At 39.1% G+C, this 18,159-nt stretch overlaps 1 protein-coding gene across 4 annotated transcripts in view; it reads left to right on the plus strand.

Annotated features, from left to right (window-relative positions):
• Positions 1 to 2,640: 2,640 nt before the first annotated feature.
• LOC102781692 (uncharacterized) overlaps positions 2,641 to 18,159 on the plus strand; it is a 120,733-nt gene continuing 105,214 nt past the window's right edge. For all 4 annotated transcript variants that reach the window (XM_087850676.1, XM_087850678.1, XM_087850680.1 and 1 more), the window contains exon 1: positions 2,641 to 2,774. The gene's annotated coding sequence lies outside the window, so the exon portion shown is untranslated. The remainder of the gene's footprint in view (positions 2,775 to 18,159) is intronic.

Consider the following 18,159-nt stretch of genomic DNA (forward strand, 5'->3'; position numbering starts at 1 on the left):
CAACTATGGCTCAATATGTACAACTTATTGTGTAGAGGTGGAGGAAATATAAAAAAATCACCTTAAACTGAACTAATATGAAAGATGAAACTTTTAGAGTGTACCAGGCTACAAATATGCTTTTCAAAGAGTATTGTATCATGGCAGCCTATGATCGCAGACCAACCCTTGGAGCCAGCCTCAAGTGGCACCTGGAGAAACTGAAGTTTTTGCCGCATTGGCACTGGCTTCATATTTCAGCTGCAAAGATTGGTTGTCATTGATGACGACTTAGACCTCAAAGGGTTACCTTCAATTTAGAGTAACTAGATAACAGTACATGTCATTAAACTGCAGGAACTCCAACTGAATAGTTACTTAACAAATTCATTAAATAAAAGCTTTTATATTTGAATTCTGATGATGTGTAAGAGAAGGGCCCGTTGCACAGGGGCAGGAAGAGCAACTTTAAGTGTATAGTCATGTCTTTTACTTTTTAATGAGAGGGTTTTAGGAATGGGACAAAATGAATAAAACTGTGCAAAAAGAAGTGAGATGGAAGAATGATACAGCAGAAAGGAAAGAGAGAGACTTGAGCGGATAGATGGTGTGACAGATTGGGTTTCGGTAAGGCAGGACCAGAGATGCTGATGATAGAAAGAGAGGAGGGGGGATGATGCACATAGACAGGGACATTACATAACACTTCATCAGAGCAGAAGAGGAAAAGGGAGGGTAATAGGAGGAGAGGCTGTCACGCAGACTGTGAATGAGAAGAAACCACTCCTCTATTCTGCAAGAACCTTGAGGCCATGCCCCCTGGTTTGACCCATCAGGAGTAATTACAGTCGGGAAAGGAAAACAGAAATGGATGAGTTCAGAACAGGTTTAAAGCTAGAACTTTTTACTTTTTCAAGGATGCCCTCCTGATAATCACTCAAAATTTTATTTGAACAAATAAAATTTGTTTTTTGTTTTATTAATACAAGAACAGATCAAACTGGTACATGTATTATTGATACGATACTAATCAGTATTTTATGTGTAATGATGATATTTTTGAATCAACAATGAATAATGAAAGAACTGCTATTATAAGCGTTCCTCTCAGCTCTTTTGGGGATAAAAAAAAAATGTATCTCTGCAAATGGATAAGAAAGTTCTTTGCAACCCACCTCTACCCCCAACATCACTGTTTCTGACTTAATCAGTGTAACATATCTGTTGTCACTGATACCTGCTCTGTTTTGTGCTGGGTCTTGCTGTAGCTCTCTGGCTTTCAACATGTGAATGTGGAGCTATGCCACCAAACAAAAATTACTGGCAATTCTGGATCTGACTGAAGTAAGAATATGCCGATGTTCAATTACAGCAGCTACTTTTATTAATGAACATATCAAGTTCTTCATTTCATTTATTTTATTTCATCATTTCATAACAATAGATGAGATTATGAAGTAAGTAGTAATAGATAGTGATTGGTGTCAGATGAATGGTGCCCCCAACTGTGATGAATATATTCATAAGAACAGTCGACAATAGGTGCTAACAAATCCTGGCTTAGGGGATCAGTTAGGTACATGTTGTTATCAATCATATACAAAGATTGGACGTGATTATTAGTGTCTGAATTGAGTTAGACTGGTGTAAATACACAATTACTTTCTGCAAGGAGAGTTCTATAGGAACTTTGTTACTTTGATATTTTGCTTGTTGACCATTTTTGTGCTTGTGTATTGTAAACAATATGTGTTATTTGGAGATTACAAACAAACTGCACTGAATCAAATGGAAGGCATAATCCTAGATAATCCTAAAGAAACCTCTGTGTCCCCCAGCAGCCACTCAGTCCTCTGGTTCGCTAGCAGCTCACACAATTATCTTAACAAATGTGAAAATATTAAAAGTTAAAGGACACAAGGCAGGCAAAGCTGATGGAAACTGCAGATCAAAAAGATAATTTCAAACATTTTATCATAGAATATCCCATGTACCCGGGTAACCTGAGACTAGAATGTCCACTAGCAACCAACAATAGCTACAAAGTGAACTAGCCCTCTTTGTTAATGGGGTTGTCTGAGAAATAATATGACTTACTGCATGGTTCAGCCCATGCAGAAGGTTTGTGGTTCAGTTTTAATGAGTGAATATTAAATATTTTTATTAGCACTAATATTAGACTTTAAATTGAGAACTTCAGAAACCAAATGTCCATTTTTTTTATATAATGTCTCTGGTTGCTGTGTATGTCTCTTAATGTCAAGGATAATTACATTTATAACACAAGATTTAGTTGTATGAAATTATAATTCATTTTCATATTTGGGATTGAAAAATACATCTTGTTAATAACAACTTTTTATCGTCCCTTTCCCAGAAGGAGAGAAGCAAAATGCCCTCACACATAAAACAGCAACCAGAGCCCCTCAATGTGGAGACCAACGGTTGCATATTTTTCTCGAATTTGTCACCCACTGTACGTGTTTTCACATTAACACGCTCCCCCTGAGATGTACGATTAAATCTCTAAATAATCAAGCCAAAACAAATACCGCTGTCACCGGCGGTCCGTAAAGGCAGCAGCTTCCCCTCCCGCATGCAGACTCTGAAGACTCCTCGTTTGACGCTCCAGGCTCCTGATTGGTCGAGCTGTTCGGGGAAAGGGGCGTGGCTCGCGTCTCAGTCCTGGCACCAGTTTGCTCTGCAAGCACCGAAAGGTGGAGAGATTTTCCCCATCACACACTCTTACTGTCAAACACACACGTTCAGCGAGAGACTCGGGACGCATCCACACGGTGAGTTTCACTGTTTTAACGTGATTCGGGACGTGTCATCGCGCGATTGTGTTCTCTGCATCCTGGCGACGCGCCAGCCTCGCGTGGGCCTTTATAAATGAAATGTAATTGGTGCCATATTTATATTCAGGTCTGCAGGCTGCAGTGGCACGGATGCAGGCCTATATTTAGCTTATGATATGGCGGAATCATAGTCGGAGACATCGCTGTGCGCGGTGTTTCCCATCCCAATGGGGAGAGGATGGTGGGCGTGTGAGGAGGAGAAAGAGTCGGGGTGGCGGGGGGTGAGGGGGGTTCAGTGTCTCATGCAGAGGTCCGTGGATTCGTGTCTCTTTGTTATGGTGGTGCCGCAGAGTCGGGATGATACACCCCTCCTGCTGAAAAATCACTACAAATCAGATTCCTCCGATAGTCCTGCTTTGGCTCCTCATTAGTAAGGCAGTAATTAATTGTAGTGGTCTCAGTGCATTTAGCCAGCACCTCTGTCATTATAATATTCCTACATGGGACCGTAGTAGGTTTTACATGATGTTTATCTCTATGGTGAAACAGATGCATCTCCAGTACAGCGAAGGCCTTGTTATATAAAGAATAGAAGAGTATCTGATTTTCTATACATAGTACCTCCCCAGTCGAGACACATACACACTTACACGCAGACACACTCTGCATGCTGTGTGTGTGTGGATTAGAGCGCATTGTTTCGTCTATGCTCATTTTTTCTGCCTTTTCTCTATCTCACACGTGAAACCGCATCGAGCTACAGGACTGTAGACAGTCTGTGGGAATACTATGGGAAAATGGTTGTCTCTATTCTGCACTCAAAGTAGAAATGGATTGAAGGTTCAAGTAAACGGTGCATATCTGCTCTGTGTGTGATAGCTGGAGCCAAAGAAGCTACATGATGCAATGCTGAGTAAAATCTCTAAAGCTGAAGAACGTGGCTGCCCCGTTACATAAAGTGGGCATCATCTGTAGCCTGGTACACGGTGCAGAGCGTATGTTACTTTGACATGCTCAGTGTGTTTGGGGAGACAGACATCTGAAATAATGTACTCTCATTACACCAGTCAGACTCATCTGACACTGTATTTCAAAGTTGTTGTGTGTTTGTTTATAACTGACATTTCATTAAAAACAGATCGCTGTTTCTGTTTGATCAGTTAATTATTTGCTCTATAGATTGTGAAGATGCAGAAAATCGTAATGTTTAAAAAGGCGAAAAGACTTTGCCATTTGATTGATAGTCACCACGGTCACCAACTCATTTCCAGAGGTTTCTCATATCACTTTATTGTCATTTTGTTGCTGATTATAGCAACAACAAACTCATACTACAATGTCATTGTTCCGCATTATCATCTTAAAATTATCATATATAATATCGTTCAGGTATTTTAATATTGTGATATTGTATTTGACTTAAAAGAGGTTGATGGATCTTTCCTTTCTGTGTTCTGAGTTAAAGAAGTAATTAAGCAAAGTCACATTTGCAACATATAGTAAATGGACTGGTTCTTAGAGAGCGCTTTTCTACTCTACTTGAGCACTCCAAGTGCCTTATACACCTTATTCACACAAGCACTTTTTTTGGTGTCTAAGTGCTTTCTATCTAACACTCTGATCAGTGTATTAGGGACAGGCAACTTGAGTTTCAGTATCTTGACCAAGGACACTTTGGCATGCAGACTGGAGCAGCCGGGTATCAAACTACCAACCTTCCAATTAGATGGCCTGTTCTACCTCCTGAGTCACAACCACTCTTGTATGTAGTCGTAGTCTAAAAATGTAATCACCGGGATCTAAACAGCCCTAAAGCTGACCCTTAACTAGAGCATGTGATTTCTGATTACTAAGACTTGGAAGAATGATTATCAAAATTGTTCTTGGCAATCAGGAGACACCCCCCCCCCACCCCCCACCCCCCAATATTCTAACTGGCATACTTTAGGATTAAGTTTATGACAATGAGCAAAGACTGTCATTTAATCTGAAATGACTTAAAATGTCCAACTCACTGAATTGTGAGAACAGGCCGAGTACAACATTTGTATCCAAAACGACCAAAACTTCCAGTGGCTTATTAGCTAAACTGTTCCCATTCCAATGGTGTCATGTTTGGCTGTTTTGTCAAAGCCCCTGGTGTCTCACAGCCCCTGGTGTCTCACATATAGGCGTAAGATATCCTTTGATGATGGTATTATTGGATGCCAAGGGCGAATGCTAAAAACAGGACCAGGAGACTGCAGTTTTTATCTCTTCTCACTTCTTAGCTTCTGGCACCAACACTGCTTACTTAGGGTTAGAAAAAGAACGCTATTTGGGCTAAAACAAACCCATTCAAAGTGATAACTCTGCATGCTAAAAAATAAATGATGCTAAAAGGATAGCCAGTCACCTCAAATTTGACAGTAAGGGACCTGAAGAGTGTATATGTGATGAGTTCAGATTAAAACTGAGCTCAGATATTCTAAATCTTTGCAAACAGGAAGTAATTTTTGTAGGTGAGAGTGCAGAGAACTACACAGTCCAAGTAACCGCAGAGTAGCAAATCAGGATAACATCCAGATTCCAGACCAGGTGCATGAAAATTCCAGATCATGAATATATAAATGAAAAAGGCATGTCAGTTCAACTCCTTTGACTCCTTGAATGTTTGAATCACAGAGATGCTAAATGTAAAAAACGTCAGGCCATTTTTTGCCTGAGACTGCTGGCACAGAAGCTAGATGGATTATCAGAGATGTTTTAATGCATGAGCGTTGTAATGATGATGATGCCATAATTTCTGCCTCAGGGATTGGTGGGATTACATCCAATCCCTCTCAAAGGGATCAACCAAGTAGCCCGGAAGTCAGCAGGCACCCAGCTAGGTATAGTTAACATTTTTGCATCATTTGTAAGGCAATAGGCTTTTCTAGGCTTTTCCACTAAACCAAGCAAACAATATCATTATAGAGCTGGTCAAACCTTCACTACATATATAAGTCATTTTACAGTGTAGCATTGACAGTAATGATCAGTTGTTAGCAGGAAATGTGTAAGCTCTGTTGTCATTCAGTAAGTCAACAAGTCAGCCAGGCAGAGCTTGTACTGTAGAGATACGATCTAATCATGTTGTAGCTTCTCCAGGCGATATCATAGGCCTGGTTTGTAAAATAAGATAAGATGACCTTTATTAGTCCCACAGGTGGGAAATTTGTTAAAATGTAAGAATTATGTAAAAAATGTAAGATTATGTAACAAAATATGGAGTTATCTCATAAGATTTGTGCCCAGCATGAAACCAGGCGATATGAAGAGTGATAGCATTCTGTAGCCATTAGGTTTCTCTGGAACTTTAAAGAAAATCTATGGACTACAAGATGAACTTTATTTGTTATCCAAAACTATGATGTTTCCTATTTTTTTCTGTTAAGTAAAGAAGAATGGAACAGTGGAAAAGATGACTAGATTACCAACAGTTAGTGGTCTACAAAAAAAGTAGTAATGGTTGTGAATGATATTGCTAATTATTAAAGTCCTACGGTCAGGAGGAGTCCTAGGTAAGGAGCTTCTGGAGTTAAGGAGTTTTCCTTTAACTCTGAGCTTCCGTACACCTCTATGGAGAATTTTACCCTATTGTAGCAATTTGTTTCGCTTTTCAGTTCAATTCAATTAAGTTTAATTTATGTAGTACCAAATCCCAACAACAGTCATATCAAGTTGCTTTATATTTTAAGATAAGGACCCTACAATTTATAAAGAACAATCCCAATGATCAGACTGTGAGCAAGTACTTGGCGACAGCAGGAAGGTAAAACCCCCTTTCAACAGGAAGAAACCTTCGGCAGAACCAGGCTCAGGGAGGAGCAGCCGTCTGCCACAACTGGATGGGGGTGAGGGGAGGAAAACAGGACGAAAGACGTACCGTAGAAGAGAGCCAGAGTTTAATAAGAGCTCATGATTAAATGCACAGTGTGTAGTCCTTTCCAACTGATTGCTGTTCTATCTCTAAACACCCATGTTTCATGGTGCACAAGGGATGTGTATTCACCAAAAATGTTTGGGTAACACAAACACCAACCAGGAGTCAAAATAAGCAACTAGCTGTTGAAAATAGTGCGAATACTAGCTGAAATGTCAGACCAAATACATTAATAATAAGGATAAAATTACCGTAGGTAAATTATCAGATAATGGAACAGCTAATGAAAGATAATACTGCTTTTTGTATGCTGGCTCATAAGCCCTTGATTTGTGTGACATATTTGGGTTTACAGCTTGCTGCATTGCTTTTAAGTGACAACACAAGTCAAATAATGCAGCTGTGTTACTCACACATGGAAATAAACTGTCTATCAAATTCCACAAACTTTCATCTTGACACGTTTCAAAACATTATGTTAAGACTAACTGTAAATCCACTGAAATGGAAATTGTGCTTGCAGTCTCACTCCTGCTTAGTAATGAATTCACAGTGAATTAACTTTTCATTAATTCTATATATTTATAAGTTTCCCCCCTCTGAATATTTTAATGTTATCCAGTCAGCTTTTCACTTTGCTAATATATGGATCCTTAACGTGTTACACCAGTCACTTTGAGAATTCCTCTAAAGACTTTCAACAAACTTCACTATACTTCATTTATTATTGAAGCCAATTTTATTGCCAGATTGGGGACAAGGTGCGTTAACCTCCCTCAAACATTTATTATGTCTGATGAAATATATCAGTCACTGAAAGAAACATTTTTGTTATGTAGTGTTTTAATCCTGCACACATTTTATCCGCTACTGGAAATATCAGGTTATGTGCTTTGATTGTACTGTTATCTTCAAATTATTTGGTTCATGTGAGGATTGGCGAGGAGGTGACCATGTTAAGCAGTATGAACATGGTGCTGCGGCCTTATTTGTGGTTACCATAGTGATCTGCCTTGGTTAAAAGGGGATCACATTAAAGCACTTTTCCTGCTTTGTGAAACAGATCTTTTAAGAGAAATGTCGTTGCTAAATCTAAAAATAAACAGTTCAGTGCATTTTTAAAGGTTGATTGATAGCTGTAACTTCAAGATGGAAAGAGCAAAGAGCTTAATTGGTCAACCTCTAATAGTTAGCAAGACAGCAGTTCTTCTGTGAGGACTGTCAGTTTGCTTGAGGGCTTGGCGTTGAACAAAAGTGCTTCAAATGGGAATGCACATCAGATAACACTGTGTATGAAACCTTTAGAACGGGAAAGGCTGGTGTTGTATTGCAGCGGACCCCAACCTTTTTTGCGCCACGGACCGGTTTATGCCCGACAATATTTTCATGGACCGGCCTTTAAGTTGTCGCGGATAAATACAACAAAATAAAACTAGTACTGGTACCGAAAAAAAGAAAATTTATTCATAACACACGTGAAAAGACCCAGGAAAACCGAGTAAACGATAAAAACGATAACAAAATAACGCTGAAAACCGATAAAAACCCTAAAAACTATACATTTCACACCTGAGCCTCAAGTCTCGCGGCCCGGTACCAAACGACTCACGGACCGGTACCGGTCCGAGGCCCGGGGGTTGGGGACCGCTGTTGTATTGGATGTTAAAGTACTTGCTGTATGTGATGATCAGTCCCTGTTACATCCAGGGTATCCAGTGGCATCTGTGCATTGACGGATGGGTTAACATTATAGATTGCATTTAAACAGAGCCTTTAGTATTACTATTAATACCATTACTAGTAACTCAATTATCCATTTACTAATTTACACATCATGATCTTTATCAGATCACCCAGATGAGCTACTTCAATGTGACCAAGGTAAATACCAACAGATATCAAGCACAGTGCAAAAATGATTGTCCATGTAGCCTTTGGAGTGAGGTTCAGTGAATAGATCAAACAATGGCTTCAGAGGCAACAACAAAGGTCAGTTTTTCCTGTGGAGAAAAGAGGCGGAGATTCAAATCAGACCTGACATCATGTGGCAGTTGAACCAGGAATGATGGGAAACACTGTGTCCCTTTCTCATCTTCATATTCATCCTTCTGAGAGCTTCCATTATTATGCGTTCATGATTTGGAATAAGCAAAGGTTATTTCTGTCCTACTGAGCTTAAGATCAGACCAGCCATCAGCCAGTACAGCAGAGCGAGGCAGGAATGAGTATAAAATGTCCCCTTCATTTAAGGCATCAAAACATGCACCCTGCTCCCAGGATGTAAGCAAGAGTTCATTATTTAAACCCAAAGTCTGGAGTGCAGTCACAGTTCATCCCAGTTAAATGTTTGGGTGCAGAAAAATTTTAGCTGCTCAAAATAAGTTGAAGTTTATCCAATCCTTCCATATCCATCCAGTCACAATGTTTATTTTTAAACAATAAAATAAACACATCTCAGTGGTCCGAAACGCAGTGTATTCACTGGCTGAGTCATCCCTAATGGCTTTTCAGTTAAATGGAACTGCAGTTCTGAATACAAAAGGACACATGAGCTCAATGTAATTGTTTCTCAAACTGAATTCATTATCAATCACATGTCACTAAGCACACGCAGTATGCTTAGATGAGTGACTACTGTGTTGTCACTCAATTAGTCGAGTCCCATTTTTGAAGCCTAAGATGAGCATTTTTGCTGTTGCTGCTTGTTTTTGCAAACAGACGTGATGAAGTGATTTGTGACCTCTCAGTCACAAGCTTGGTTTGATGTTTGACATCATATGACAGAATATCTCGTGAAGTTGGATTGCAAACTTGGAAACTTTATTGGTAACTACTAGCCTAACACAAAGACATTTCTTATTTGACTATCAACTGCTTAGTTTAAATGTATCAAGCTTTCATTTATGAAAAGATGAATGTGACTATGGTCATATACAGTTCAACATTTTTACTTTTAGACTTTACTAGAGTAGCTTTGCATGATTTACAGTTCAAAATAAACCTTATTCTTACTTTTGGTACCGTTTCTTAAGTAATCATCCATCAAAAACAAGATGTTAAAGCTCCCTTTTTTCCTCTCTTTAGGCCAAATTCTTGCTAGTACATAACATGTAGCTGTGCACACTAGGGCTGCCACGATTAGTCGACTAGTCACGATTACGTCGACTATCAAAATCGTCGACGACTGATTTAATAGTCGACGCGTCGTTTGAAGCTTTGTAAGATCACAAAAGACGCAGGAATAAGTAGTAGGATTTAAGAGTGTAATAACAGACTGAAACAGAAGATGGCAGCACTGCATGTACAAGGATGCCAGCTGCCGTTAAACCCCGAAGAAGAAGTAGCTCTGTCCCAGAATTCATAGCGCAGCCCAGCTCAGTTTCCAACAATGGCGGCAGCTAGTTAGTGTTAATATTACTCTTATTATTCTTTCTGGGTCACAAAATAAACCTTAAACATATTTTCAGGCGAGAATGTAACTGTGTAAACCTCAAATATCTGCTCAGTTTATCAAGACACCACATATTTTCAAAAGCGCTCCAATGTTTTCGGAGACGTCTGTTACCCACTAGCTCGATAGCTAACCGGGGGCTAGGCTCATTAGAGCCGTGAGAACACCGGACTCCCGGCAAATCGTTTTCAAACCCACCGCCGTCTTTCGCTACTCAGGTTAAACATATATAAGTCACTTAGATAACTTAAAAATGTTATTGTTTGGCTTTTTTTTTAGTATTTTATTTGTTCCTGAGTAAATCGGTTTGGCTGAGATTAAAGTTATAGTTTTACACAGCTGAATAAACGTCAAGCAGACAGCTGATTATCAGAAGTGTGAGATGCTCGAGAATTTACTCCGGTGTCCCGTTATATTTTAGATAGCAAGGAGTTTATTAAACTTCACCGAAACAATCTGTAAATTTCATTAAAATTTAATAAACTATCATCTTGTCTTTATTTTTAGTTAGCACATACACTTAAACACTTAAAGCTGTAAGCTAATGATAGTTATATAAGAGCAGATGCTGCTGGTGCAATAAGCTGTACGCTGTACGTCCAATGGATGCATGATCTGATTAGTCGACTAATCGCAAAAATAATCGGTGACGAGTCGACTATCAAAATAATCGTTTGTGGCAGCCCTAGTGCACACAAACTGGCTGTCTTAGCCATATCCTCTCTTTTGACATCATACTGAACAAAAAAGTAAAAAACTACTGAGCCAAGCTGAGTTTTTACAGTCTAATGAGCCTCTGCTTTTTTCTGCTTTTTGCTATTTGTGCATACATCAACCTCATTATTAAACCTTGGCCATGTTTAACACGAACCTCCACCACTGAATCAGTAAATATGTCTCCAGAAAAAAAAGCACAAGCATAATAGACCCACCTTAATGGACCAAGAATGAAAGATAACAGAAACAGTGTTCTGTTGAATGAATGTGGTACAAAACACAGAAAGAAAAATCTATGAAATCAGAGTATGCACACAGCAAGAAAAAAGTGAGATGGAAAGATACAGTATCATTTCATGCAGATCAGTTTCCATTTGTTCTCCTCTATTTAACTTCACCAGCTCATATCATCTTTGCACTTCTTGTTTTCTTGAGTACCTTGACAACACACACACACACAGAAACTGAAACACAACACAAAGTCACACTTGACAGGTTTGCGCAGTTAGTAATCTGGATTTAGCTGACTTGTCTGAACCTACCCTCATATACTGGAACGTGTGTGTGCGTGTCTGTGTGTGTGTGTGCGTGTGTGTGTGCGTGTGTGTGCGTGTGTGCGTGCGTGCGTGTGTGTGTGTGCGTGTGCGTGCGTGCGTGCGTGTGTGTGTGTGTTATCAGCGGTAATATAAACTGCTGCTCATCAGAGACAGTCTGTGCATGTGTGTGTGTGGTGGTGTCAGAACTTGTACCCATCAAGGAGGAGACAGTGAGGAGCTGCTGAGTCACCATGGCGACTGGCTGGGCAGCCATGACAGGATTTTGTTAACACGTTTTGATGGCATGAGTCTGAAAAACAGAAACCTTCTTATATCACTGATATGATGTTTTTGTCCTGATTCTTTAATCAACGAGAATGGTTCTTTATAGTTACCTCCATGTTTCCTGTTTTCATATCACATTGTTTTCCTGCTGTCAGCACCATGCGTTTGTCACACCAGGTTTTATTAAAAACATAAAAGGAGAAAAGCAAGAAAACATACGTAGCATCTTGAAAGCACGATTGAACTGGTATTGCTTTCAGAGTCAACATTTCTAAACCAGTTAATGGACTCTCAGACACATTTCAGCTCTCTAGATTACTTGCTCCCAATTAAATCAGGGAACATATTTATTCTCCACATCTGCCAGCTTTGTCATCTAGCTGTTGAGAGGAGCTGCCTGTCATTGTGGGACAGATCCCTGCTTGGCATGTAACCACGCAGATGAAATCGACTTTGTTCACCGAGTAGTGAGTGTGGATGAGCTCCTTCTATTTCCCTAAAGCTGCACATAACAATTTGTAACTACTTATTAGAACTTATTTAACCTCAGATGTTACTGCTTGCTGTGGAGTCATCATTCAAATGACTTGCTTCACATTAGATATAGTTGTTTGATCTTTCATTAATATGAAAGTATAGATCAGTAGAGCTTCAAAATACATATGTGCATTGTGTTTAGATTGATGATATGGCACCATGTGGTTAGTCTCCAATAGAGATTTGCAGCTGTGATGGTGGAAGAGCATACAGCCCACTGTCCCTGTCCCTTAACAGACATTGTTGTTTTTTTATTATTTTGAGCGAGCTGTTTTCCTACTTTAAGGTACAGATACATCAATCCAGCTATGTTTAGTTCCATCTGAAATACACACCTTGTCTTAAGGTATTTGACGTCACTAGTACAAATCTCATACCAGTGTTAAATGAGTTTGTGTTTTGTTCCATTTGCGTTTTTGTTTTTTTGTGCAAAGTGCAAATCTATATGAAACGGGTCGATGGAGATGCAGCCAGGATTCAAATTTGGTGGAATGCAATGTCAAGCCAAATTACAGTGTCCTTCTTGATCTTAGATCTGGAAAATGACAATAAATTCAGTACACACATATTGCATTATTCTTTTTTCTTATTACTCCGACTTTCAATACCATGGTAAGTGCTGCTACAGCAGCGATGTGCTCCTCTACTTTTTTGTGAATAAGCCTGATGTATTTAAATGAATATATGTGCTATGTTGACTCATAAAATCTCATAATGAACCAGAATCCTGAATATAACCATGTGTTGGTAACTGTACTTAATACTGTAGCTACAAAAATTTGTGGTCTTCTAAGCCAAGCAGAAGTGCAAATGCATATGATTTTTTTTGCCATTTTTAGCCACCAACGAGTACAGTGAATGTGGGAAAGTGTATGTCCCCGGGGCCACTAACCTCTCCATTCACTGCTGTTACATCATTAGCACAGATTTAGATATTGTACTGTGAGTCATCACAGAGCTGAACTGACCTACAGCTTAGCTGAAAAACTGACTTGTATCTTTCTGTGTAATGAAAACAAGTGTTTTCTAGTCTGTGGTGAGATGAGAACTTGACCAGATGTGTAACAAAATCAGAACTGTATTCATTCCAATTTTGTAAATCTATTTTAACCCACATACAGATGAGAAGTGAATGGAAAAAAAAATTACAGTGTAAAAGAAAATTGTGTGAATTCCATCTTGACAGTAACTGATAGTGTCCTGGAGTCCATCTCTCCACCTGGTTGCATTGAGTCTTCTGTCATGCAGACGTCGGTGGTGAACAAAACAGTAATCACATAGTCACGGTTGTAAGCGTGAAGTGTTAAAGTCAGCAGTGTAGAGGAGCGAATCACCAGTTTTGTTTGTGGCTGAACTATGTCATGAGCTGACTTGTGCTGCTGCTGTAGCTCAGAGGTTTACTTTACGTTATGGACGTAGCTGTGTAGTAATCGCGCAGCAGACCACAGTCCACAGTTCAGTGCTTTTCAGCATACTTGCTTTATTAACGGTTGCTGTTCACACACTCGTGCTGCAGCTTTACAGCTCACACTATACTTCCACTATACTTCAAGCCCCTGGCTGTCACCACTAATCTCACAATGTACTGGGCCCAGCTGCTTGTCTTCCTAGGAACACTATATGATATAATACTATATAATAATATATTAACAATGGATAGTTATGTGCACACTGACATATGTTTAGGACATGCACAAAAGTACCACATTTGGTGTAAATCCCATAATAATCATTGATTATGAATGGTCAGTTCAGTCACATCAGTGATGTTAACTTGGTCAAAACACAATAAGGGCAAGAGATGTTCAGCACCAACGGCCTGATAGCGAATTGAGTCTTAGTCCAACTTCTCAGGCACTCATGCTGCCTGTCATCATCATAGAATCAGTTTCAGCTGGGTCTTCATCTCTCTTTTTAAAATCTAGCTAGCTAGTATTGTTTCCCCTGACGCCTCTGTGTTGCATCAGAATAAAAGTGGTCAAGTTGTTTTCTGCTTTTGTCAGAACTATCAGTCTGGCTTTGGTTGAGAACAAGCGTAGGGATTGGAATTGAGAAGAGCTTCCAAATTCTTATCAATCTCAGCACTTCCTGTTTTCAATGTTGGCACAGTTTTCTGATAAGTGCACATTGCAAAAATATATCAAACTCAACTTGCACGTTTGAGTCATATGCAAGTTTTATTTGTAGTCTATATCTACCATTCATGCTGATCATTAAGAGTGTAAAAGATGGATGTCATCATTTATTATTTGATTTGTCAGTGCTGTTGCTGCTGTATGTTTGGAACCAGAAGTAACATCATTTGAGTGAAAGAACATCAGTGCTAAGTTGTCAGCTAATGGTAGCTAGCTTGGTTGTCAAGCTTCCCCCTTTAAAGAGATCCGGTGTAACACACAGACACACATATCTGCTAAGCTAAAATGATTTGCAAATAAATAATAGACTATAATGGTAAAAGGTAAGTGGACTGGTTCTTATATAGGGCTTCCCTACTCTACCTGAGCGTTCAAAATGTTTAATATAACAGTCCTCACTCACACAAGCACTTTTTTCTAAGGGCTTTCTAGCTACCAGTCACACACTAATACTGCAATGGATGCAAGTTGGGGTTAGTATCTTGCTCAAAGACATTTGGCATGTAGACTGGGAGCAATCAGGGATTGAACTACCAAACTTACAATTAGTTGACCTGCTCTACTTCCTGAGCTTCAGCCTTTTTTTTTTAAACTCTGGAGGTTGGGTCAAACCCAGAAACATACACAGTTGCAATGATGCTGAAAACGTGTACCTTTTGTTCCACATGGAAAGTTGTGAAAGGATCAGTAAGGAAACTGATAAAGAATCAGACTACTGTATCAACAAAAAAAATATCTACAGGATTTAGATAATATCTTGGTAAACTTCTTACCAAGCTTCTTGCTTCTGAAACGCTTAAGAATCAGATTACTCCCTCCTCGAGTTGTTCATTAGACTACTCAGCTGCTTTACCTGTTGGTGCTGATAAACTGTTCTCTGACATGTTACTATCTTATTTCTCTGTCTGGATTAACTAAGGTTGTAAAAACAGCCCGATGTACAACCTGTTCTTTGGATCCTCTAACAGCCTGGGCTATAAAAGAACAGTGGTCAGGATTAGGACCCTACATTCTGTTTCCCTTAAGTACTTCGTTGACAACCGGAGTCTTCCCTGAATCTTTTAAATCAGCTGTGGTAGTACCAATCTTGAAAAAGCCTGGACTGGACGTTGACATGGTCGCAAACTATAGACCCATCTCACGTCTGTCTTTTTTGTCTAAGGTCTTTGAAAAAGTGGTTTTTAAGCAGCTCATTGAGCATTTGTTAACAGACAACGATCGCACTTCAGCTTTATTACTGCTGGATCTAAGTGCTGCGTTTGACACTGTGGATCACTGTATTTTATTGGATAGGCTTGAACATTTTATTGGAGTTACAGGAAATATTTTATCATGGCTGAGATCTTACCTGTCTGGGAGGTCTCAGACTGTTAGTTTTAAAAATGATCTCTCTGAGACCTGGGCAATGAGGCATGGGGTTCCTCAGGGCTCTGTACTTGGACCATTGCTGTTTTCTATGTATCTGCTGCCTCTTGGTGTTCTTTTACGTTCTTTTAATGTAACCTTTCATTGTTACGTTAACGACCTGCAGCTTTATATTCCTCTAACCTTTGGAAATTGTGCTGAGGTGTCTAAACTAGAATCTTGTCTATCTGCAATTAGGGGCTGGTTATCGGATAATTTCTTGCTCCTAAACACTGATAAGACAGAGTACTTGTCAAAAAACTTCAGTACTTGTCCCAAAATTTAATCTTGAAAATTGATGACATAAATTGCAGGGACAAGGTAAAAAACTTGGGCGTGTGGTTCGACATGGTGCTCTCCTTCGAGTCTCATGTTAAAGAGATAACAAAGACCGCCTTGTATCATTTGAGGAACATAGCCAAATTCAAAATCAAGTTTTGCCAAGCGACACTGCAGAGGTTCTTGTCCATGCATTTGTGTCTTCACGTATTGATTATTGTAATGCTCTTCTTTCTGGGCTACCAAAGAAAGGTTTTAGAGGTCTACAGATGGTGCAAAATGCAGCTGCTCACATTTTAACAAGAACTGGAAAATTTGAGCACATTAGCCCTCTACTGAGATCTCTTCGTTGGCTACCTTGTTAGGTTCGAGCAGATTTTAAGATCCTGCTGCTCACCTACAAGGCCAATGGATTGGCACCTTCATACCTCTCCGACCTTTTACACCTTTATGTTCCATCCCGTGCTCTACGATCTTAGGACTCTGGCCTTCTAAAGGTTCCCAGAACCAGAAAAAAGACAATTGGAGAACGTGCATTTTCTTTTCGTGCACCATATTTGTGGAACAACCCTCCCTCAAGATGTTAGGCAGGCATGCTCTGTGGGGGTTTTTAAAATTAAGTTGAAGACACATTTGTTCAGCCTATCCTACATGTCTTAATTCTATGCCTTCTAGTTTTTAAATTCTTATTGTTTTTTACTTGTATTGCTATGTATTGCTTTTATTTATTTATCCTTTTAGTTTCAAATAGCTGTACAGAACTTTGTTTATTATTGTTGATAGTTTTGTAGCCCAGGGATTGAAGGCTACAATGGGCCTACAATTGGATTGTAGACCCATTCTAGGTCCTGACATCCAAGTATATGTAGCTCAGGAAGTCCATTGGCGTATGAATGTGTGGGAATGTTAGACAGTATGCAAAAAGAAAAAAGTGCTTGTGTGAATGAGACAAGTTGTATAAATTGTTTTGACTTCTCAGAGTAGAAAAATCCTATATAATAACTACTTCATTTACCATATGACTGCTCTTTGGTCTTGCCCATAGTGGTGGAGAGGCTGGAATTGGAAATTGATTCTGTAGACAGGTGTGCTTTAATCACATAACAAGTTGAGATCAGGACTATCTACAATTGATTGAGCCAATCTGTGGGAGCCAAAATTCTAGCTGTATTGTAGGGGATCAAATATTTCACTCAGTGACATGCAAATTAACTTCTAACTTTTATATAATAGTTTGTTTTGTGGGGGGATATTTTGGTTGATCTTCTGTCTCTGTCCAATAAAACTGCAATAAAAATTAGACACTAATTAGAATTAGAATGTGAGCTAACTTACAAGTTCAATAGATCAAATAAACTGTGACAGGTAAGAATGTTGTAAATAAACACTTTCCAACCAACTGATAGTTTAATTGTTGATTTTGATTGTTAATAACTTTTTTGCATCAGAAATGTTCATTTATAGTTATAAGAATGAGTCTATAGCAGAAATGTAACTGTATACATTTTTAGTTTTAGTATGACATTTCCTTTTTTGTTTGGTTTTATTGGAGCAGATTATGTGGTCTGACTGAGCACTCTAAGCACTTTAGACAGCATAGCTCATTCACCCATTCACACCTACTGATGCAAGCATTTTTTCTACTTTTTTCTACATAAATTGTTGTTTCTTCAAGATTGAAAAATCTATAATGCAAACTCCTCCCAGAAAACTTTGTCAGCCTGGTCAAAATAATTACAAAACCTAGCTAATACCCTTTTTATGTAAAGCAGAAAAAGGCAGCAATTTGGAAATAGAGCTTAATTGACATTATGTTTTGCGTTACCTCACACACAGTTACAAAAATATCCTCAGGTTAATCTCAGTTGTATTATGATGGTACAGCAAAGTGTTTAAATTCCTGCCAGTGTGTGTGTCATAGCTTGTGTGAGGACTGCCAGTGGTTTGGAGGGTGAAGTGATTACGTTGCAGACGGTTGGCTTCAGACAGGGAGAGGTGGTGGTTTTCGGGTAGAAAGACAGTTTTTAATCCTTCAGACCTGAACAGCTCACTCAACAGTCTTACCGTCACTATCAGCTTTTTCTTTTTTCCTCCTTACTTTATGTACTGCTTTTTCTTTGCCAACATAGTAACA

The sequence above is a fragment of the Neolamprologus brichardi genome, chromosome 14 (genome assembly GCF_056152115.1).
Source record: "Neolamprologus brichardi isolate AB-2024 chromosome 14, ASM5615211v1, whole genome shotgun sequence".
Classification (NCBI taxonomy): Eukaryota; Metazoa; Chordata; class Actinopteri; order Cichliformes; family Cichlidae; genus Neolamprologus; species Neolamprologus brichardi.